General features: G+C 43.6%; 1 pseudogene; it reads right to left on the minus strand.

Annotated features, from left to right (window-relative positions):
* Positions 1-20276: 20276 nt before the first annotated feature.
* Positions 20277-20392, minus strand: LOC149449271 (U2 spliceosomal RNA; annotated as a pseudogene).
* Between the last annotated feature and the right edge of the window lie 3007 nt (positions 20393-23399).

Genomic DNA, 23399 nt, shown 5'->3' on the forward strand with positions numbered 1-23399 from the left:
CATGTGCGCCGCCTATCAGAAATAGGATACACTTGTTTCTTACTACTGCATGTAGTGCTACCACGCTAGCATCCCTTTTTATACCTGTAAAATTAAAAGTCCCGGTTTGACTTGAACACCTCTTGTATAATAATAAAAGCTGGGATGCAACTGTAGCTGGGTGGTCCTCCGGCTCTATGCTCCTGTGTTACTCTCCTCACAACCCTCCCGTGCATTTTGTTATCTGTGTGTGGCTGTGCTCTCCTGTGCCTACTCTCCTTGTTCAACCTCCCTTACCATTGAGAGTCCTCTGTGAAGGCAGAGCGGCTGTTCTGCAGACAGAGTGGGATCTGTGTGAAATACCCCTCACTCCTGCTCCCCCTCCCTCCTGCCAGCAGTGCTTCAGGCAATCTGCAGTGGGGAGAAGACTTGCTATGCAGCTGAAATGGACCATGGGACATGTGATCCACAAGGAGCACTGTACAATGGAGACTAATGGGCTGTGGACTTTAATACTCATAATTTTTGGCATTCCACTGGAGGAGAGGAGAGACTTCCCTATTTTGTTTTCAAGAGGAAGCAAGGCAGTGCAGACATGCTGTTTGGTCCTGTCAGTGCTGCATAAGGAAGACAGTCATTGAGAGCCCCTTGTGCTGTGGAATGTGGGGTACAGACCTGTTGCTCCTACCTGTCTCTGCCCACATTCGAAGAGATCAGGGTGCCATTGCTGATTGCTGGGACTGTGCTGTGAGGACCTGTTTGTGAGGACTGAGTCTTGTGGGGACCTGATCATGAGGGCTGATCCATCGGGGACTGAATCTCTGAGGCCAACAGGCCACCAAGTGTTGTGGACTAGATTCTTTGGGTACCAGGAGTGGTGAGTGGAACCAACTGTGATTATCCCATTACTGTCTGCAGTTATTGCCAACAGTCATCCACTGCACACAGTTTAAAGAAACAGTAACATGTGCACCACCATACATACAGGCCTCAAAGTAATCCAACTTAAGCTTGTTAATCAGGTGCCAGATTCTTTACAGCCATCCCCAGGGGTAAAACTCTCAGGAACATGTTTTCTCACCCTGTTTTAGGGAGTATGCACAGAGTGCCCTCTGGGACACCTTTTAAATAGTTATTGTCAAGAATTTTAGCAAGACATTTCTTAGGACCATTCATGCTTTTCACAGTTGATGTTGCTATTATCAATGCTAGTCTAATGTGGTTTAGCCTTATTGTTTAAGTCAGGTGCCATAATTAAGGCTGGTATCCCCATCAGTTAGTGTACTGCATCATAAATTATTCTCTGACCTGTTTATTGGTCTGTGTATTGTGTATATCTACCATACTATAATATACTTACTATTTTTACCATCAAGTTGCCTGTGGCCTATTTTATGGATGCTACTATAGTGTGGTAGTATACTAACACTTAAGTCATACAGGAGTGTGCAGCCTTAAAAATATATATATATCCAGGAGAACCTATCATACCAAGTGGCTCCTGGGTAAGCTTTGCACAATTCATTTTGTTTTGCAAATACACATCTAGAGTATATTATTGTCCATTGTATTGTTGTCATGTGATGTTAACATCACTCTTGATGTGCACTATCACACGCTTTACCATGTGAGCAAGCCCTTAAGTTAAGATAATGGAGTCTAGAGGGCCTTACTAGGGGTCACGTTAGTCACTGTGCAGTTCAGTTTTAAATTACAGACTGCAATGATGATATACCTAAGTTATCTGCTGCATTCTAGAACTAGAAATTAGCAAATTTGTCCGGGTTCAGTTTGCAAACAGTTTTGTGAATCTTGTTTGAAATTTTGCTGTGAATCCTATTGAAACCTATAGGGGCAGTAGCATAAAATGGCCCTCCTTCGTGCAGTTCCTAAGTCTTTTCAGGATACAAATATTACTTCTTTACAGGAGTGATTTCAATACTTGAGCTTCAGTCCATGAAGTAATATAAGCAACTGTGGGATGAAGGCTTCATAATTAACAGCAACAGCAGGATAATGGTTACACTGGGGGTTCACTAAGAGTCATTTCAATTGGGTTCACTAAGTTGGAACAGCAATTTAACCCAGTGAAATTTCTACCTTGCTGTCCCTTACCACTGCAGGCTCTCACTTCCTGGTAAAGGAGCAAGGAGGGAGTAACATCTGTGGGCAATTTACATATGTCTTTGGAAAACCTCATAGATTTAAGTACATTCATACTAATAATAATTAGTAATTATTATTATTATTATACAGTATTTATAAAGCGCCAATAGTTCACTCAGCGCTGTACATTACAAAGGGGGACAGAACATGTGACAGAACAATACCAATACAATGCAAAACATGAGGGGATCGAGGGCCCTGCTCTTTCGAGCTTACAATCTAGAAGGGATGGGATAGTGGTACAGGAGGAGATAGCTGTGGGGGATGGAGTGGTAGGAAGAGTGGAGGAGGTCAGCAAGTTAGCAGGGGGTGAGGTAGGCTTCCCTGAAGAGATGGGTTTTCAGGGTGCGCCTAAAGGAGAGGAGAGTAGGTGATAATCTGATGGATTGGGGCAGGGAGTTCCAGAGGATGGGTGACACCCTGGAGAAGTCCTGGAGGTGGGCATGGGAGGAGGAGACCAGGGAACTAGAGAGAAGGAGGTCTTGTGAGGAGCGGAGTGTGCGTGCTGGGCGGTACTTGGATATTAGGTCAGTGATGTAGTTCGGGACAGTATGGTGGACAGCTTTGTACGTCAGTGTTAGGATTTTAAATTTGATCCGTTGCGCAATCGGAAGCCAGTGGAGGGATTGGCAGAGGGGGGTGGCGGAAATGGAGCTGCTGGAAAGGTGAATGAGTCTGGCAGCCGTATTCAGGATCGACTGAAGCGGGGATAGCCAGCGGCGAGGCAGGCCAGTGAGGAGGGAGTTGCAGTAGTCGAGTCGTGATATGATGAGGGAGTGGATGAGCTGTTTAGTGGTTTCTGGGGTTAGGAACGTGCGGATTTTGGCGATGTTGCGGAGGTGGAGTCTGCACGAGTTTGTTAAAGATTGGACTTGGGGCTGGAAGGATAGGTTGGAGTCCAGAATGACACCAAGTACTCTGGCCTGCAGAGCGGGTTTGATATTGGCGTTGTTGGATGTGATGTAGAAGTCAATGGGGGGTGGGGTTCGGGCTGGGGGGAAGACAAGGAGCTCGGTTTTGGAGAGATTCAGTTTAAGGAAGTGGAGCGACATCCAATCTGATATGTCGCTCAGTAGGTGTGTGATTTGGGCAGAGACCGAGGGGGTGAGGTGCACTTGTAAAAAAAATTAAATAGGAACGGATGTTTCTTCTTAATTTTTTTTTAAATTGTCTTTTTTTACATGCAATCACCCTTCTTTAGGGAAAAAAGGAGCAGACTAATATATATCATGTATCACATAAAATAATTGTCGGTTCGCAGCTTTTTAGCACTGTTATCTGATGTTTACTGGCAGTAGCGGGTTTTAATTCATTTAATCAGTAAGGTTCTAATTGCAGTTGGTAATAGTTTATGTTTACATGTAATTTATTCAGTTTAACAAGAAACAATTTCTTGGTTCACCTGTAGACGCTTGGATCAGATAGGCGCATTAATAGATCGGTTGTAACTATGTATTCATGGAAGGAAAAGATTTCCTTTAGAAGTGAAGTCTTAATTGATCATAATTAAGACATGACTACCGCAGAAGAAAACAAATGATAAGTTCGCTCCTCTCTATTAACATCAGAAAGCAATTTCACTGAATGGTTGTGACCACTAATTAAAAATGCCAGTCAAACTAGAGGAACTTTCTGTTCTTCAGTGTAAAGGTTCCTTGAGTTGGCATTGGCACAGCTAGTCATTGTGCAGCTATTTTTAGAAGGAAGCAGTACAAGCTGCGAAATATCAGTAACACTAAAACTAGACCTGACGTCTGAAAGAAACCAAATAAATCCCTTTCTGGAGCACACACTGTGCCTGAAAAGGAGCAGCATGGCACTATGTATTAGTATAATGTTTAGGTGTAATTCTGTATAAACTGTCTATTGAATCCACACCATTTGACAACATATAATATAAACTACACATATTACTAGAGACAGGTGCTCGAGGTTTACCAAGATAATATGGCATTTGAAAAGGAAAGAATATAGGCGTATACCAAACTGCTTAGTCCAGTCCCCTTGCCTCCTCTGCATTTATTTCACCTGGAGGGTCTAAAGGTGGACAAAAAAGCAGAACTGGCATTATTATGAATGGTATGAATATAGTTCTAATAATAAATATATACCAGCCCAAATATATGTATGCACACTGATTCATAACTGTCCTAGATATAGGTACAGTATATTTTATAAAAATACTAAAAATAGAGTACATTAATTTTTCTTGCATTTAAAATGGATTTATGGTAAAAAAAAAAGATATCCAAACCCCACCATCCTGCTTAATCAAAAATTTAAGTGGTGCAGTATTTGTTAAATAATCTCCACTAGAATGACACAGCTGTGATGTCCTAGATGACCAGGATATTTAGTGGCTCTGCCCGAACTCTGGTTTGCCTTTATGACAGAGAACATATAACTGGATATGTGGGGTGGGAAGTTATAATAAATAAATAGTGTTGCTCTTTTCAAATATCAGTCAATATAATATATAAACAAAAAAATCTCTTAATGCAATCATTCAGCAATAACGTTAAAGTGAAAAGACCAAAAAAGAGAGAAAAAGTACCAATTGTTGATGTATGTGATGAATAAGTCCTTATAATACAAAGTTCAGTGCTCCTCAAAAATGTATTTATCCTTGGACTAGTGTTCCATGTTACAATCAGTGTGCTCCACCATAAACAGAAACACCCCACCACAAACATAATTACCTGCTCACCTGAATCATGAACCTAATAAATGGATATTTGGATCACAGCTCAGCTTTCACTGATCATCTATTGGTACAGTACATGCATCCATACATAAGCTTCCCAGAACAGTAACATGGCGGATGCTCTTTAAATGGCAGCAGATTCCCTTTAAATGAACAACATCATCATTCTGCCTGCTCTGCAGATGGCTCATGAAAGAAGAAAAGGAAGCCTTTGATAGTGCAGTAACCCCCAAATACTCTTAAACTTCACAAAAGCGCAAAAAAACCCAAAAACCCAAACACTCACATTGTTAAAATATTTCAGACTCTATACCAGCATTAGAACATGAACTTCTGGTATTCGCCACTGGACCGGAAGTGATGTCATGTTTGCTCCACCCTAAGCGTTACACCACTATCCCACATGTCTTAATCAAGGTGGAAAATAAAGTGGCTAAAGACTGATTTATATAGTAAACAACAGGTGACTATGGCAAAGGGACTGGAAGAAGGATGACCGCTACCACCTTGAATGACTGAACCAGGGAATCCAGAATCAGATGTAATCAAAACGTGCATTACCATGGAGACCATAGACTCATATTATGCAAATGAAATTCATAACACATAATAGCATACACAGCTAGTAAGTAAATAAAGGCATCCAAAATTCCTACTACAATAAATAATTATTAAATACATAAATATATACCAGCATACATATTTATGGCATCATAAAATACTATGTCAGTAAATGCCAAATAAATACTTAGCAGAAACCATTGATTATATGTTTAATGGTGTGGGAACACATTCATTGTTTGCTCCAGATTGGTATGCATTCTAATTGTTTTTTCTTTTGGTGTATATATATTAGTGTGTGGTAGCGCAAATTTTTATTGTTATAGGGTGGGAACTTGTAACACCAGTACATGGCGTAAAAACTCTCTAAAGATATACACATGCTATGAAAAGCTACACAGCAATCTCAAGCAACTGTTTTATTTTATAGTCAATTAAAGCAAGTATATGGATTCAAGCTTCAAAATGAGCAGTTCTGTGAACACAGAACTATTCTCCATTAGTGATTCTTACCTTTTATATATTCATATTACACTTTTCAGAAGGAGAATCTCAGAAGGACTAAGTTTGGCCTTTCTACTACTTTAATTGAGGAAGGAAAATGCACAGTGAGCCTTAGATCGAGCAATTTTCTTTCCTGCAACCACAGATTGATTAATGTAGGTACATTCAACCTGCCCATACATAGTACGAATCTCGCCCAGTCCCTGTTGAGATTCAGACCATCTGTGGCTGGCTTAACTGGTCACTGCAAAACGGCCTATATTGACAGGATTTTGTTTGTCAATGGAAATGCAAAAATGTTTTGAAGCAAATTTGTGCAGCTTAGAAGGTCAAATGTAGATGAGAAGGAAATCGACAAAGGCCCTTATGGCAGTTTGTAGGTAATAACCTACAGTAGTCATAGTAAGCTCCACTAAAATGTATCTGGTCGATGGAACCAACTAATTTCTGTATAGAAATATTACTCAGTTTAGCTGAGTAAAATTTAGAATAGCTAGCATGTCAATGCTGTATATGGCTATATACATATTATTCATAGCTACACAATTAACAGGGTGGCAAGAATACCATAATTCCCCACATTCAGTTAAAGCAGTATTAAACCTGAAAACAAAAATGTAACATATTGCAGCTTACTAAACCCTGGTGGCTGCATTAGTTTTTAGCATTTTTTCCTTTATTTCAGCCAGTGATGCAATAAGAAACACACTTCTTGTCTTAGGGTGTCTGGATTCCTGATGATGTAGTAAAGCAGACACCTTTGGACAGCAGCATTGTCAGTCTGGGGAGAAGGTAGTGTTAGACTAGCAGATTTAGAAGGATTTTTGACTAGCAAATCGAAGCTGAACTCCAGCTAAAATTTTGTAAGAATTTACAGCAAAATGTTTTCCTTTTGGGATGACCGTTTTATTTCAGTGAATAAACGTTGACCATTGTAAGCACCCCTGTCAGTGGTAAATGGTTTATCCCAACCCATGAACTGCCACTTTGTCTGGACAGTTGGGTCTGTTGAAAAATAAGTACATTTAAATAAACCAAACTTACTGGCTTGGTCACCAGGTAAAAAATTTATGGAAAACAAATGCAGCCACCACATCTAAGAATTGGTGAGCTACAATTTAATATATTTTTATCTATTTAATACTACTTTAACATAAAAATATATCATTACAATGTTTGGCTCGCTGAGACTATTATAATCTCTAGGCACATCGACTTGATGTGGTATGATCATAACATATATAGTCATACTATCTTATTACGTTTTATGGTACAAGCTACTTTATTCATTGCTGGTAGAAGTAAGAAATGTTATGCAAACGAGCTGCAAAGAAACATATACAGAAAAAGAGAAAGAAGACATTCACTATACAGAACCATTGCTATAAATGACTAAAGTGAGGTAATTGACCTAGAAAGGAATGCGTATATACAGCATTCATGTGCGAAAAAGAAATAAAGTATTTGAATAGTTTTGCCTCATTTGTAAAAATCCTATTATCCTACTTGTTCCAAATATCACTTGATAACCTAGTAGTTCATCCCACTCATACATCGATGGTCTTTACCTGAAGTAATTAGTATTACATGGTAAATCAATATAGAACTTGTGCTGCTGCTTATCTCACATAAGAGAAAGGATAATCCTATTCATTTACTCCTGTTAGACCTGGTGGGTAGCTTTTACTCCTAGGGTTTTCATGAGAAGGTACACACTTCCTTTGAATACTGTAGCTACATTAAACTCAATGACTAATCTAATCTTCTAGAAATTCCCTATACCAGCTCAGGCAGACCACAGGAGGCATGGTATTATTGATGAACTTGCAGATTGGTCTTTGATTTGAAATTTGAAAAATCAGTTCAACTTTATTAAGCAGGATGGGATATGAACTGTAATCAGCATTGTTTAAATGCATACTTACCAATAACAGTATTTTCATTCATGTTGATTCTGTATTAAGTGGCTTCCACATTGACCTTTGAATGATTTTTGAATTGATAAGCAGCTTCTAACATGATTAAGTTATAAGTTGTATTTTCCAGTTGACGGACACCTGAGATTCTGTCCTATTCCATTTTTTTTTAATTTAAAGGAATTCTAATGGTATTTTTTTTTTTAAATATATATTTTCTTTCTTTCTTTACTATGCACAGTACTAAAAATTGCACATTTTAAAAATACCATTTTTTTTCAATTAGATAAATAGGAATTATTACCTAGTAATATTTCATATTTACCATTTTCAGCAAGCAGATGAAGCACAAAGCGAATCTCAAGTAGAATCACAATCATAAAAATGTTTTATCATTTTACAATAAAAATAATAAAATTAAATGCAGATGCAGCCTCCTCACAATAAAATACATCACATATTTCACATGGACACTATCATCTTAAAAACAACATACATTACATAATAAATATATTTTGCATATTTAATTTAAACCTAAAAAGCAACTAGTATTAAAAAACTGCACGGACCTCTGAAAGAAGCTTTTTTTCAGCCTGCTGGTACGAGAGTAGATTCTCCTAAATCGCCTATCAGAGGGCAACACTGTAAAAAGGAGTTTGAAGGATGGGAGCTATCCTTCAGGATATTAATAGCTCTCTGAAGTTACCTCCCCTCCCCCAGTTCTTCAGTACTTGGTAAGTACGCCCCTTTAATTAGCTTCTGGGCTGTTTTTATCACCCTCTCTAGGGCATCCCTTGCCACAGGGAGATGTGATAAGTCAGCACGCTCTCAATGGCATACTTATAAAAGATGAGGAGGACTCATTCAGAAAAACCTACCCATCATAGTTTCCTCAGGAAGTACAGTCTCTGATGAGCCTTGCCCATCAGATTGAAAATGTGCCCTGTCCACGACAGATCCTATCTAATTATTGTTCCCAAGAAACAGAATTCCTATACCCTCTTAACCTCCACCCCATCAACCACAAATGGCTCATAACTGATCTCTGTACATCCCCTAAAGTCTAAAATAATTGTCTTGTCCTATCCAAGTTTAGCTCTAAATTATTGTCTCTGCACCAACCCACTAGGTTTCCACTAAGCAGATACCTGAATGACTTTAAGGAAGGACCTTGTAGTGAACCTGCAACATTTAAAGAGAGGTTCAACAAAGTCTGCCTGAAAGTATAAAGGTGCTGCTTTGGTTTCTTATGAAAAGATAAAAATCATGTATTTCAAACAAAAGTTCTGGTATATGTCCTGTAATAAGTGTTTACTGATAAAACAAATATTTTATACAAATAACAATAAAACACATCAGCTACTAACTTGCAAACCTAAAAAATGTCAAATCAAATTGACAAAAATCCATTATAAATGCCCTTTACCACAGTCTTCATATTTCTTTAGTTAAAGTAAATGCCTACACAAAACAAACAAGCAGAGTGTATTGAAGAGTGTGCAAATAATATGGCAAAAATATTTTTAAGTACCTTTTTTTGTTTTTGCTGTGATTATATTATTACTTCCTTCTTTTTTTCTCTGCAGGTCAAGGGCTGTTCAATGAGAGTTTTAAACCACTTCATTACTTCCAATGAAGTAATGCAAGAAAATGAAAAAGCTGACAGATATCCAGCTGTCAGTCAAACACTACAGGGTATTTCAGATATACACTATATTGCCAAAAGTATTGGGACACCTGCCTTTACACGCACAAACTTTAATGGCATCCCAGTCTTAGTCCGTAGGGTTCGATATTGAGTTGGCCCAGCCTTTGCAGCTATGACAGCTTCAACTCTTCTGGGAAGGCTGTCCACAAGGTTTAGGAGGGTGTCTATGGAAATGTTTAATCATTCTTCCAGAAGCACATTTGTGAGGTCAGGCACTGATGTCAAATGAGAAGGCCTGGTTTGCAGTCTCCGCTCTAATTCATCCCAGAGGTATACAATCAGGTTGAGGGCAGGCCAGTCAAGTTCCTCAACCCCAAACTTGCTCATCCATGTCTTTATGGACCTTGCTTTGTGCACTGGTGCACAGTCATGTTGGAACAAGAAGGGGCCATCCCCAAACTGTTCCTAAAGTTGGGAGCATGAAATAATTATTATTATTATTATTATTATACAGGATTTATATAGCACCAACGGTTTGCTCAGCACTTTACATTATAGTGGGAGACAATACAGTAACAATACAGTTCAATACAAGAGGGATTTGAGGGCCCTGCTCCTTGGAGCTTACAATCTAGGAGGGAGGGGTGAATGGTACAAAAGATAATAACTGTGGGGTATGGAGTGGTTGGAAGAATAGAGGATTCCAGTATTAGCAGAGGGCGGAATAGGCTTCCCTGAAGAGATAGGTTTTCAGTGATCGCCTAAAAGTAAGTAGAGTAGGCGATAGTCTGATAGATTGGGGTAGGGAGTTCCAGAGGATGGGTGACACCCTGGAAAAGTCTTGGAGATGAGCATGGGAGGAGGAGATAAGGGAGCTAGAGAGTAGGAGGTCTTACAAGGAGCAGAGAGTATGGTTTGGGTGATATTTAGAGATGAGATCGGTTATGTAAATTGGGGCAGTGTTGTGGACGGCTTTATATGTCATTGTCAGTGTTTTGAATTTTATCCGCTGGGCAAATGGGAGCCAGTGGAGGGATTGGCAGAGAGGGGTGGCAGATATAGAAATTGTCCAAAATATCTTGGTATGTTGATGCCTTAAGAGTTCCCTTCACTGGAACTAAGGGGCCAAGCCCAACCGCTGAAAAACAAACCCGCACCATAATCCCGCCTCCATCAAACCTTACACTTCGTACAATGCAGTCAGGCAAGTACCGTTCTCCTGGCAACCGTTCTCTGTCATTTTACGTAGCCTACCACTTCGTGGCTGACTAGCTGTTATTCCCAGTTTCTTCCACTTTGTTATAATACCACTAACAGTTGACCATGGAATACACATCATCCCTGCTGTTTGGCTGTTGCATGAGGTAAAAAACTGTTTCCTGGGTTAGAGGGGTTACTAGAATTTATGAGAATGTGTTCCAAAAGAACAGAAAATGTACATGTAGCTACATACTGGCATTGATAGTGGTGGTGCAAGTTGCTCATTTTCCACAAGCATCAACTCACAGTGAACTGTCCAGATTTTCTGCTACCTCTGGCTTACTTTTAATTGGATTGGTTTATTCATCCCTAACCTTCAGTCCTATTGCATAGACGCCATTGTTTAAATTCTCTTCACTGATAATGACCACATTTTCTGAAATAGCTGTGTGCAGTTTGCGATAAATGGCCCTATGATAGTAGTCTATGTTAGTCTATGTTTGCACTATACACCAGTAGTTCTGGATGTACATCTGGTCAATAGGATGTGAAGGAATGATTTTCATGGGTTTGCCACAGTCTTGAAATGAGGAGCAATCCTTTTATTTTTTGGTTATGTGATGGAATTAGACGTACACATTGCTAGTACTGGGTTGGACCCCCTTTTGTCTTCAGTACTACCTTAATTCTTCATGGCATAAATTCAACAAGGTGTTGGAAACATCCCTTAGAGATTTTGGTCCATATTGACATGAGTTCCTGTTACCTTTCTATCATTTCAAACCAGTCTGCCCATTCTCCTCTGACCTCAACAAGGCATTTTTGTCCACATAACTGCCCACATGATATTTTCTCTTTTTCGGACTATTCTCTGTAAACCCTAGAGATGGTTGTGCGTGAAAATCCCAGTAGATGAGCAGTTTTTGAAATACTCAGACCAGCCTGTCTGGAGCTAACAACCATGCCACATTCAAAGTAACTTAAATTCCCTTTCTTCCTCATTCTGATGCTCAGTTTGAACTTCAGCAAGTCGTCTTCACCAGATCTAGATACCTAAATGCTTTTAGTTGCTGCCATATGATTGACTGATTAGCAATTTGTTACCAAGCAATTGAGCACGTGTACCTAATAAAGTGGCCGGGGAGTGTATAGATATATTCTCTGTTAAGAAAACTTTACTGTGCTATGCACTGATTAGAGTGTGGGCTTTTTCGTTGCTTTAGTCCCTTATCAGCATAACTTGTATGGTTATACTAGCTCATTGGGTCCAAAACCCTACTTCATAGAAGCCCTGGTTTCTATATACTGCACTGATGATGACCAAATAGCCTGAAACAGATGTATGCAGGTTGGAATAAATGTCTCTATAATATTAGGCTCTATTTGCAGTATATACCAGCAGATCTGGATATGCATCCAACCAAACAGGTGTAAAGCAATGATTTGCATGGCTACACCCACTGTCCTGAAATGAGGAACAATCCTCCTATTTTTGAGATATGTGATGGAATTAGCCATGTAAATAGATTCTGTTTTAAAAATGCATCACTAGGGGTGTGGCTGGAGTAGAAGCTGTATGGCTGCATAACCACACAGCTCTGCTGTAATCAGTGCCAGCACACAGCAGCGGCGGACCTGACACTCCAAAAGTGACCAGAGGAGAGGCAACAGCCTTGTAACCTTAGGGAAATAACAAAGAAGAGGAAAGCTGAGAGGAAACTCCAGAAATAACAGAGTTTCGCTCTCGGACGGATCACAGCAATCCCCAACATGGCAGCAGCAACTCAGGATCCTCCTCCTCCTCTCACTCAGCACACAGGCTCTGCAGCTTCACCTGTTAAGCAGAAAAACAGCTCGGTCTTAATACAGCCCATCTCCCCTGCTTTCTCTACTTCCTCTATTGAGAGCCCAGCAAAATCTAAACCTAGAATCTCAGATATTAACCCACAGCATGGTGTAACAGATTCTCACACTAATACTTCACATTCTGCAAGTAATTTTCAGATCCAATGGCTAACTTTCCTGCTGCTAGTCAGTCTATTTCTGATACATTAATGAAGGAGATGCTCCTTTCATTAAGATCATCCATACAGTCAGATATCATTAACTCTATGCAACAAATCAAATCAGAGATTAATGATCTTGGTGACAGAGTTGACCATATTGAAACAAAAATGTGAGAATATGCCACTTTAACACCCTAGTAGACGCCCACAATGAAAGGGATAAAGAAATTGAATGGGTCAAAAATAAAGTCGCAGATCTGGAGGACAGATCATGATGTAACATTAAAATAAGAGGCATTCCAGAATCATTACAACCTGAACAATTGAGAGCATATACCCAAGAGCTCTTTCGTGCACTCTTACCTGATGCTACAAACACAGATCTGACCATCGATAGAACACATCACCTTCCAAAACCCTCCTATCTGCCAGATAAAATACCTCAAGATGTCATGATGAGAATTAATTTTTTTCATGTCAAAGAAAAAATCATGGAAATGCGCGCAAACCCCAAAATTTGTCTGCACAATTCTCCTCTTTATAGCTTTTCACAGATTTATCTAAGCACACCATACAACTCAGGAAAAATCTCCTCCCTATAACAAAAGCTCTACGGAATCACAAAGTTATTTTTCATTGGGGTAACCCCACTAAATTGATCGTCACCAGAAATTACTCAATCATCACAATCAACAGGCTAGAGGAAGGTCTAGAATGTCTTAGAGAGTGGGACATTCTCCCAGAAAGTGACGCACAACATTCTACCACCACCAGAGTGTCTCCAGAGTGGAACCTGGTCACTCACAAATGCCAAACTAAACATTGACCATATATTTGCAATCTTATCTCATGGTCCCTGCTTAGATGTAATTTTACATGTTTAAGCAAGGCACTGAGGGTACTACCCTTCCCGAACACACTACCTGTAAGTATGCCTACCAATAGCAAGATCACTTGTTTTGTGTTTGCCCCAAAAGTACTATGCAATTTTCATTGCTTTTGGATCTTGGTGTCAGGGACCCCAGATCTGGCCGTGATCACGCACGTGTGCCCTGGCGCACTAGCGTGCGAGCATTGGGACCTGGGCACCCGCGACGGCAGCGGCGTTAAGGGATTGCGCACTCGCGGACGCACCTGGCACCAATCAGGGCGCAGGGCGCCCTATTTAAAACAGGTCAGGTCTGGCTCTATTTGCTGTATGGTCTTACATGTATCCTGTGTTCCTGTATTTGAGATTGCCTTGTTGCCGACCCTGCCTGACCCTGATTTGCTGTCTGTCCCCTGTTCTGATCCCTGGCTTGTCTGACCATTCTCCTGTTTAATCCTGCACGTCTGATCTCCTGTTACCAAACCCGACTTGTGACCTGTTTATTCTTCTGTCTGCTGTTTTGGTAGGCTCTCACCTGCCATACACCTTTGGTGGTGCTTCTACCACAGCTGGGCGAACCCAGGGGTCGCGACCTGGTTTTGGCCTGCTCCAAACCCATCCCCAACATCAGGGGCCCTGGTGAACAAGCAGGTTGGGACTTAGATTCCGCGCCTTGGGGGAGTCCGGTTCGTGGAACGCTAGAAGCTACCGCTGGCAGGGACATAACAGAACCATATGGCCATGACTGAGTCTGGAGGAGGACCCTCTCCCTGTGAAGAGATGTGCCAACATCTGGCGGCACTCACACGGGCCGTAAAGACACTGGAAGAAGGATATAAACATCTGGAGGGACAGGTTCAGAGCTTGGCAGCACCTGCACCCACAACATCAGGCGCCGTGGGTGCACCTCCTGCCACGGGTTCAGCAGGACCTTCCACTGGAGCAGCATTTTCGATTCCTCCGCCAGAACCGCGAGTACCAACCCCTGAGCTGTTCAAAGGGGATTGCATCCCCCCTATTTCCAGTTACTTCCCTGGCTATGAGCTTAGGATCCCCAAATTGACTGGAAGACCGGGTCAATTCAGTTGCCCTCACTTTACTGCCAGGAACATTGCTTACCCAGGTTACCACTAAAAACACTGACCTTATTAACTGTGAGTTCTGATGCCGAGTTGGCCCAAATTGTGGCTGCGGTGTATCATCAGTTCCTTGACGTGTTTAGTCCATGGGGGGCAGAGATTCTTCCCCCACATCGGGCGTATGACTGTCCCATTGATCTGCTCCCGGGTTCTGAAATACCTTTCAGCCGAATCTTCCCTCTGTCAGAACGTGAGCTAGGGGCCCTGAAGGAATATCTTGCTGAGAGCCTCCGGAAGGGATTTATCCGCCCTTCCACATCACCAGCCGGGGCAGGGATTTTTTTTGTCGAAAAAAAGGACCGATCCCTGAGACCTTGTGTCGACTATAGGGACCTAAATAAAATTATGCTCAAGAACCGCTACCCCCTTACCTTGGTCCCATAATTGTTCCAGAGGTTGAAGACGGCTTCCAGTTTCTCTAAACTTGATCTCATGGGTGCCTATAACCTGGTTCGGATACGCGAGGGGGACGAGTGGAAAATGGATTTTCGCACTCGGTTTGGGCATTTTGAATGTCTAGTTATGCCATTTGGGTTATGTAATGCGCCGGCCACTTTCCGGCACTTCGTAAATTATATTTTTAGAGATTTTCTTGACATTTCTGTGCTCGTCTATCTAGACGACATTCTGATATTTTCCTCATCTCTGGAGGCGCATCGAGGACATGTCAGGAGTGTGCTGGAGCGACTCCATCAGCACGGGTTCTGTGCTAAAGCTGAGAAATGCTGTTCCGAGCAGAAAAGTATTTCGTTTTTAGGTCTAATTATCTCCACCATGGGGATCGCTATGGACCCTCAGAAAATCACGGCAATTTTGGAATGGCCTGCCCCCACGGATAAGAAGGGGGTTCAGAGTTTTATTGGGTTCACTAATTTCTATAGGAAGTTTATAAAGAACTTCTCAGGCCTGGTAGCACCCATCACCCAGCTCACCAAGGTGGGGGTACGTTTCCAATGGACCCCAGCAGCACAGGCTGCTTTTGAGGCATTAAAGAAGCTGTTCACAACAGCTCCCATTCTGAGCCATCCTGATGCATCATTGGCGTATATATTAGAGGTAGACGCATCAGAAGTGGCTGTAGGAGCAGTGTTGTCTCAGAGAGTAGGGGCCAAGGAGCTAGTGCACCCGGTGGCCTTCTTTTCTAGGAAGCTCTCCCCTTCAGAAAGAAACTACGATATCGGGGACCGGGAATTGTTAGCCATTAAGGCAGCATTAGAGGAATGGCAGTGTCTATTAGAGGGAGCCCTACATCCCATTTTATTCTGTACCGACCATAAAAAACTTGAGTATCTGAAGACAGCTAAACGCCTCCGCCCACGCCAGGCCAGATGGGCACTATTCTTTGCGAGATTTAACCTACATATCACCTACCGTCCTGGGTCTAGAAATACAAAGCCAGATGCTCTTTCCCGGATGTTTGAGGACCGTAGAGAGACACCCCAACCGGATACCATTTTACCGGCAGGTAGCTTCTTGTTGCTCCAGTCTGAGCTGTTGTCCAAACTGCAGGCTGCCTCTACCCAGGTTCCTGATTTACCTGGAACCTCACTACAGAGCAAGGAAGGTCTTTTTTTGGAGGGGGGAACAGATCCTGGTACCCAAGGAGGCTCAGTCCCTGGTTTTAGGCTATTGCCATGACCATCCACTGGCAGGTCACGTTGGGATACACAAGACCTTAGAATTGGCACGACGCACATTTTGGTGGCCAAATATGGCCAAGGATTGTGAAGCGTACGTTAGATCTTGCCCTATCTGCAATCGAAATAAACCCACCAGAGACAGGGCTTGGGGCCTGTTGTGACCTTTGCCAATACCTGACCGACCCTGGAGTATGATCTCCTTAGATTTTATCGTGGAACTGCTGCCTTCGCAGGATCACACCGTGATTTTTGTAGTGGTAGATCGTCTTTCTAAGATGGCCCACTTCCTTCCACTAGTAAAGACACCATCTGCTTCCGAAACGGCACAGGTTTTCATAAAAGAGATAGTGAGACTTTACGGCGTTCCAAAGGATATTGTCCTGGATCAGGGAGTCCAATTCACGTCCAAATTCTGGAAAGCGTTATGTGAGGGGTTGAAGATCAAGTTATCTTTTTCTTCTGCATATCACCCACAGACTAACGGGCAGACAGAGCGGACCAATCAGACGCTCGAACAATATATGGTTTTCCATGTGTCGCTGCTAAAACCTGCAGTACTAGATCCCTTTTTAAATCGTAGATCTAGACCTCCAAAGGCCATAGACATTAATGGGGAAGAAGAATTCGAGGTAGAGGCAATTTTGGACTGCAGAAAGAGGGGTGATCAAACGCAATACTTGATTAAGTGGAAAGGCTATGGGCCAGAGGAGAATTCGTGGGAACCTGCTCAAAATGTCCATGCTCCCAGATTGATGCGAGAATTCCTTCACAGCCAGCCTCAAAGGATGAATCAGGTGGGCATCCGGAGGCTGCCTATAAGGGAGGGGCAATGTCAGGGATCCCAGATCTGGCCGCGATCACGCACGATCGCGGACGTGCGTTTGGCACAATTCAGGGCGCAGGGCGCCCTATTTAAAACAGGTCAGGTCTGGCTCTAATTGCCATATGGTCTTACCTGTATCCTGTGTTCCTGTATTTGAGATTGCCTTGTTGCCGACCCTGCCTGACCCTGATTTGCTGTCTGTCTCCTGTTCTGACCCCTGGCTTGTCTGACAATTCTCCTGTTTAATCCTGCACGTCTGATCTCCTGTTACCAAACCCAGCTTGTGACCTGTTTATTCTTCTGTCTGCTGTTTTGGTACCGTTCTGCCTCCACCGTTACTGACCCGGCCTGCCCGACTCTGCTCTCGCTACCTCCTCACATCAGGCTCTCACCTGCCATACACCTCCGGTGGTGCTTCTACCACAGCTGGGCGAACCCAGGGGTCGCGACCTGGTCTAGGCCTGCTCCAAGTCCATCCCCACCATCAGGGGCCCTGGTGAACAAGCAGATTGGGACTTAGATTCCGCGCCTTGGGGGAGTCCGGTCCGTGGAAAGCTAGAGGCTACCGCCGTCAGGTACATAACACTTGGCTAAGATCCTATGTTTTACTGATTTGTTATCTGTTCATTTATCTGTATTTGTTTATTATTTTTCCTTTTTTTTCTACTATCCTGTAATTCCTAATAGTCTAAATGGTTTAACTGACATGCGTATAAAAATGTATTACCGCTTTAGGGGCCCCTTGGTTAAGCCCCGATTAATATTGGTAAATATATCTATTCAATGGGCATAAAAATTATCTCTATTAATGCCAATGGCTTGAATCATCCGGCCAAACGTACAAACATGTGGAAATAGGCATTTAAAGATAAATGTGATATACTCTGTGTTCAAGAGACTCATTTCGTAGATTCGGCCCCTCCTAAATGCTCACACAAAAAGTTTCCACATTTCTATACTGCCAATGCCTCTGAAAAAAGAGGAGTACTCACTACTAGTAGAGAAACACTAAACTTTGTTATTCATGAAAATATCTCAGACCCCGAAGGTCAGTACCTGATTCTTATATGTACTATAGATAATACAGATTAAATTATTGTAAATTCATATGCACCTAATACTCATCAAAAAAGATACTCTACCAAGCTCTTTAACCTCCTTGGCGGTATTCCTGAGTGTAGCTCGGGGTAAAATTTCAGTACCAAGAGCGGTAACCCCGAGCTACACTCGGGCTTACCATGCGGCGTTGCTCAGGGAGTCCCTGCAGCACTTACCTTGTCCTTCGCTCCCGCGATGTGTCCCCTGCAGCGTCCCCGGCCATCTCCTCCGGCCTATGCCGGCATCCGGCTTCCGTGTTCCGGTCCCTGTGACGTCGGGACGTATGGGCGCCGGAACCGGCGGCAAATTTGAAATTTTTAAAAATGTCATTGTTTTAAAAACGATTATTATATAGTAAAACATTGCTGTTTCAATGCATTTCATATATATTTTGTCCCTACTGCTTTTTCCTGTGCCCTGCCTGCATTTTGACTGTTCTTTCTGCCTGGAAACTTAGAAAAGTCCATGGCGTCCAAAAAGCATCCCTTTAGGTCAAAAGCGGTTGTAGATCAGCTAGAGAACAGCGATAGTAAATCAGAACCACTTGCAGAATTGAGTGATAATGATTTGTGGGGAAATTCGTCATCAGACACTGAAAACTATTTTGCGACTTTGCTCAGTGATGTGCGAACTTGGTGCTATATTTCAAATTTCAGTGTTTTTGGTTTGTTTATATCATTGAATTAAATATATTATTATTATATTATTATTTTTTATTATTTATTTATTAAATTATAATTTATGATTTCGTGTTTCAAATTTTATCATATCCGAAATGTTTACTAGACTCTTGTTCGGACAGATTTCAATGAGTTATTCCTAAAAATTACAGCCTACAATAAAAAACTACATATTTCCATGCAAAAAAATGGTACCGCTTTCAGCACAAAAAATCGTAAATAATCATACCGCCAAGGAGGTTAAACTAATCTCCAAAAATCGTTCTGGTTCCCTTATACTATGCGGTGACTTCAACCTCATAGTTGACAGAAACCTAGACTAAAAAACATCTCAAAAAAGACTACCCCAACCCTATACCCCTTTCTATTAAATGAAGATGTCTATAACGTTTGGAGGTATCAACATGCAGGTGAAAGAGAGTACACCTTTTTTTTTGGCTAGACAACAATCTTATTCAAGAATTGGCCTTATATTGGTAGATAAATGGCTACTTTTTTTTTTTTTAAGTCCGCAAACGTGCAAACTACAACGAAAAACCCGTAAGTGTTTCACAAAAAAGTGCAAGTGCAAAAACACCACACAAAAAGTGCACTTAGGGGTGTGCTTTGTCCTACCCCCGAAGGGGTTGGACCACTACCCTGATCCCCCGGGGCACGAAGCTCCTGACGGGGACAAGGTTCCCATTTGGTCCTCCTGGCCAAAAGGCCTGGTGGACCACCGTTCCTTATGCCCAGCCGAAGCCGGACATCCAGTACTTGGTCAGGGGGCTCTCCCAAAGAGAAAACCCCCTAGGGATCAGGGGAGGAAGGAACCAAAAGGCCACACATCCTCCCCCTAGACTTCAGGGCAGACCCGAGGACCCACACTCTCCATCATGTGAAGAAAACACACACATAAGTAAAAAGTGACAAAAATGGGAGTGAAAAATAAATAAATAATTAAATAAATCTATAAAAATAAAAAAGTGGTCGTGCCAAATTGTGCACTGACCAGGCCCTGAGGCCTGTAGCAAAAAAATTGCCCAGGACTTGGCCAAAAGGCCCGGTCCTAGAGGCGCAGTGCAAAAAGTGTTTAAACTCAGTGACCATGTGCTCTTTCGCAACGTGGGGTCCCACACCCAAGTGCTACTCAGAGCACCCCTGAGGTGACTACTCAGGGGGCACTGTGTTTGCGGACTCTCTGCCTTCCCAGCCCCTGGCCAGACAAGGTAGATCCGTCCAAATCAGGAGGTACTGGGTCCTTCAGACGTTCCAAAGGGGAATTACTCCCAGGCCCCAGCTTAACTCGTGGGCTCCCGGTTTCTGCTGCCCCCGTAATAGCCATTCAGACCCCCATCATACCAGTGAGGGTACTATACAACAGCCATCCCCGCAAAGCTAGAATGGCCGGGAGCACCCCCACTGGACATTGATAAGAACAGATACTACACTTGATCTTAGCCAAAAGGCCGAGAAGCGATAAATGGCTACTGCAAAATGTTACCACATCAACCATAGCAATGTGTGGTCAGACCACTCAATTACTATTTTGGATAACCACTTAGTGAAACCACACAACCTCTGGAGTGTAAATTTGTCCATTATAAAAATCCCCAACAATAACTTGATACTTGAAAAATATCTTCAGGAGTTTGTCCATATAAAGTCGCTGCATTTCAAATGTTCATATTGCCACAGATTTTATATATATTTATATATATTTAGATCAATTCCACAGTACACTCACAAAGCATATATATATGTGGTACAAATGTGTGCTAAAGCTAAAAAGCAAATAAATAAACAGCTTAATGACTCACTACAGCAGTGGTTCTCAACCTTTCTAACGCCGCGACCCCTTAATACAGTTCCTCATGTTGTGGTGACCCCCAACCATAAAATTATTTTTGTTGCTACTTCAGAACTGTAATTTTGCAGTGGGAGGAATAGTGCCCCATCATTGGTATCAGTGGGAGGACTAGCGCCCCATCATTGGTATCAGTGGGAGGAATAGTGTCCCATCGTTGGTATCAGTGGGAGGAATAGTGCCACATCATTGTTATCAGTGGGAGGACTAGCGCCCCATCACTGATGTCAGTGGGAGGAATAGTGTCCCATCATTGGTATCAGTGGGAGGACTAGCGCCCCATCACTGATGTCAGTGGGAGGAATAGTGTCCCATCGTTGGTATCAGTGGGAGGAATAGTGTCCCATCATTGGTATCAGTGGGAGGAATAGTGTCCCGCCATTGGTGTCAGTGGGAGGAATAGTGCCCCATCATTGGTATCAGTGGGAGGAATAGTGCCCCATCATTGGTATCAGTGGGAGGACTAGCGCCCCATCACTGATGTCAGTGGGAGGAATAGTGTCCCATCGTTGGTATCAGTGGGAGGAATAGTGCCCCATCGTTGGTGTCAGTGGGAGGAATAGTGTCCCATCATTGGTGTCAGTGGGAGGAATAGTGCCCCATCAATGGTATCAGTGGGAGGAATAGTGTCCCATCATTGGTGTCAGTGGGAGGAATAGTGCCCCATCATTGGTGTCAGTGGGAGGAATAGTGCCCCATCATTGGTGTCAGTGGGAGGAATAGTGCCCCATCATTGGTGTCAGTGGGAGGAAAAGTGCCCCATCATTGGTATCAGTGGGAGGAATAGTGCCCCATCATTGGTATCAGTGGGAGGAATAGTGCCCCATCGTTGGTGTCAGTGGGGGGAGGAATAGTGCCCCATCGTTGGTGTCAGTGGGGGGAGGAATAGTGCCCCATCGTTGGTGTCAGTGGGGGGAGGAATAGTGCCCCATCGTTGGTGTCAGTGGGGGGAGGAATAGTGCCCCATCGTTGGTGTCAGTGGGGGGAGGAATAGTGCCCCATCGTTGGTGTCAGTGGGGGGAGGAATAGTGCCCCATCGTTGGTGTCAGTGGGGGGAGGAATAGTGCCCCATCGTTGGTGTCAGTGGGGGGAGGAATAGTGCCCCATCGTTGGTGTCAGTGGGGGGAGGAATAGTGCCCCATCGTTGGTGTCAGTGGGGGGAGGAATAGTGCCCCATCGTTGGTGTCAGTGGGGGGAGGAATAGTGCCTATCGTTGGTGTCAGTGGCGGGAGGAATAGTGCCTATCATTGGTGCCAGTGGGAGGAATAGTGCCCCATCGTTGGTGTCAGTGGGAGGAATAGTGCCGCATCGTTGGTGTCAGTGGGGGGAGGAATAGTGCCCCATCGTTGGTGTCAGTGGGGGGAGGAATAGTGCCCCATCGTTGGTGTCAGTGGGGGGAGGAATAGTGCCCCATCGTTGGTGTCAGTGGGGGGAGGAATAGTGCCCCATCGTTGATGTCAGTGGGGGGAATAGTGCCTATCATTGGTGTCAGTGGGGGGAGGAATAGTGCCCCATCGTTGGTGTCAGTGGGGGGAGGAATAGTGCCTATCATTGGTGTCAGTGGGGGGAGGAATAGTGCCCCATCGTTGGTGTCAGTGGGGGGAGGAATAGTGCCCCATCATTGGTGTCAGTGGGAGGAATAGTGCCTATCATTGGTGTCAGTGGGGGGAGGAATAGTGCCCCATCGTTGGTGTCAGTGGGGGGAGGAATAGTGCCTATCATTGGTGTCAGTGGGGGGAGGAATAGTGCCCCATCGTTGGTGTCAGTGGGGGGAGGAATAGTGCCCCATCGTTGGTGTCAGTGGGGGGAGGAATAGTGCCCCATCGTTGGTGTCAGTGGGGGGAGGAATAGTGCCCCATCGTTGGTGTCAGTGGGGGGAGGAATAGTGCCCCATCGTTGGTGTCATTGGGGGGAGGAATAGTGCCCCATCGTTGGTGTCAGTGGGGGGAGGAATAGTGCCCCATCGTTGGTGTCAGTGGGGGGAGGAATAGTGCCCCATCGTTGGTGTCAGTGGGGGGAGGAATAGTGCCCCATCGTTGGTGTCAGTGAGGGGAGGAATAGTGCCCCATCGTTGGTGTCAGTGGGGGGAGGAATAGTGCCTATCGTTGGTGTCAGTGGCGGGAGGAATAGTGCCTATCATTGGTGCCAGTGGGAGGAATAGTGCCCCATCGTTGGTGTCAGTGGGAGGAATAGTGCCGCATCGTTGGTGTCAGTGGGGGGAGGAATAGTGCCCCATCGTTGGTGTCAGTGGGGGGAGGAATAGTGCCCCATCGTTGGTGTCAGTGGGGGGAGGAATAGTGCCCCATCGTTGGTGTCAGTGGGAGGAATAGTGCCTATCATTGGTGTCAGTGGGGGGAGGAATAGTGCCTATCATTGGTGTCAGTGGGGGGAGGAATAGTGCCCCATCGTTGGTGTCAGTGGGGGGAGGAATAGTGCCCCATCATTGGTGTCAGTGGGAGGAATAGTGCCTATCATTGGTGTCAGTGGGGGGAGGAATAGTGCCCCATCGTTGGTGTCAGTGGGGGGAGGAATAGTGCCTATCATTGGTGTCAGTGGGGGGAGGAATAGTGCCCCATCGTTGGTGTCAGTGGGGGAGGAATAGTGCCCCATCGTTGGTGTCA

Source organism: Staurois parvus, unplaced genomic scaffold (genome assembly GCF_062004578.1).
Source record: "Staurois parvus isolate SC_StPar_1 unplaced genomic scaffold, SC_StPar_1.0 ptg000634l, whole genome shotgun sequence".
Lineage (NCBI taxonomy): Eukaryota > Metazoa > Chordata > Amphibia > Anura > Ranidae > Staurois > Staurois parvus.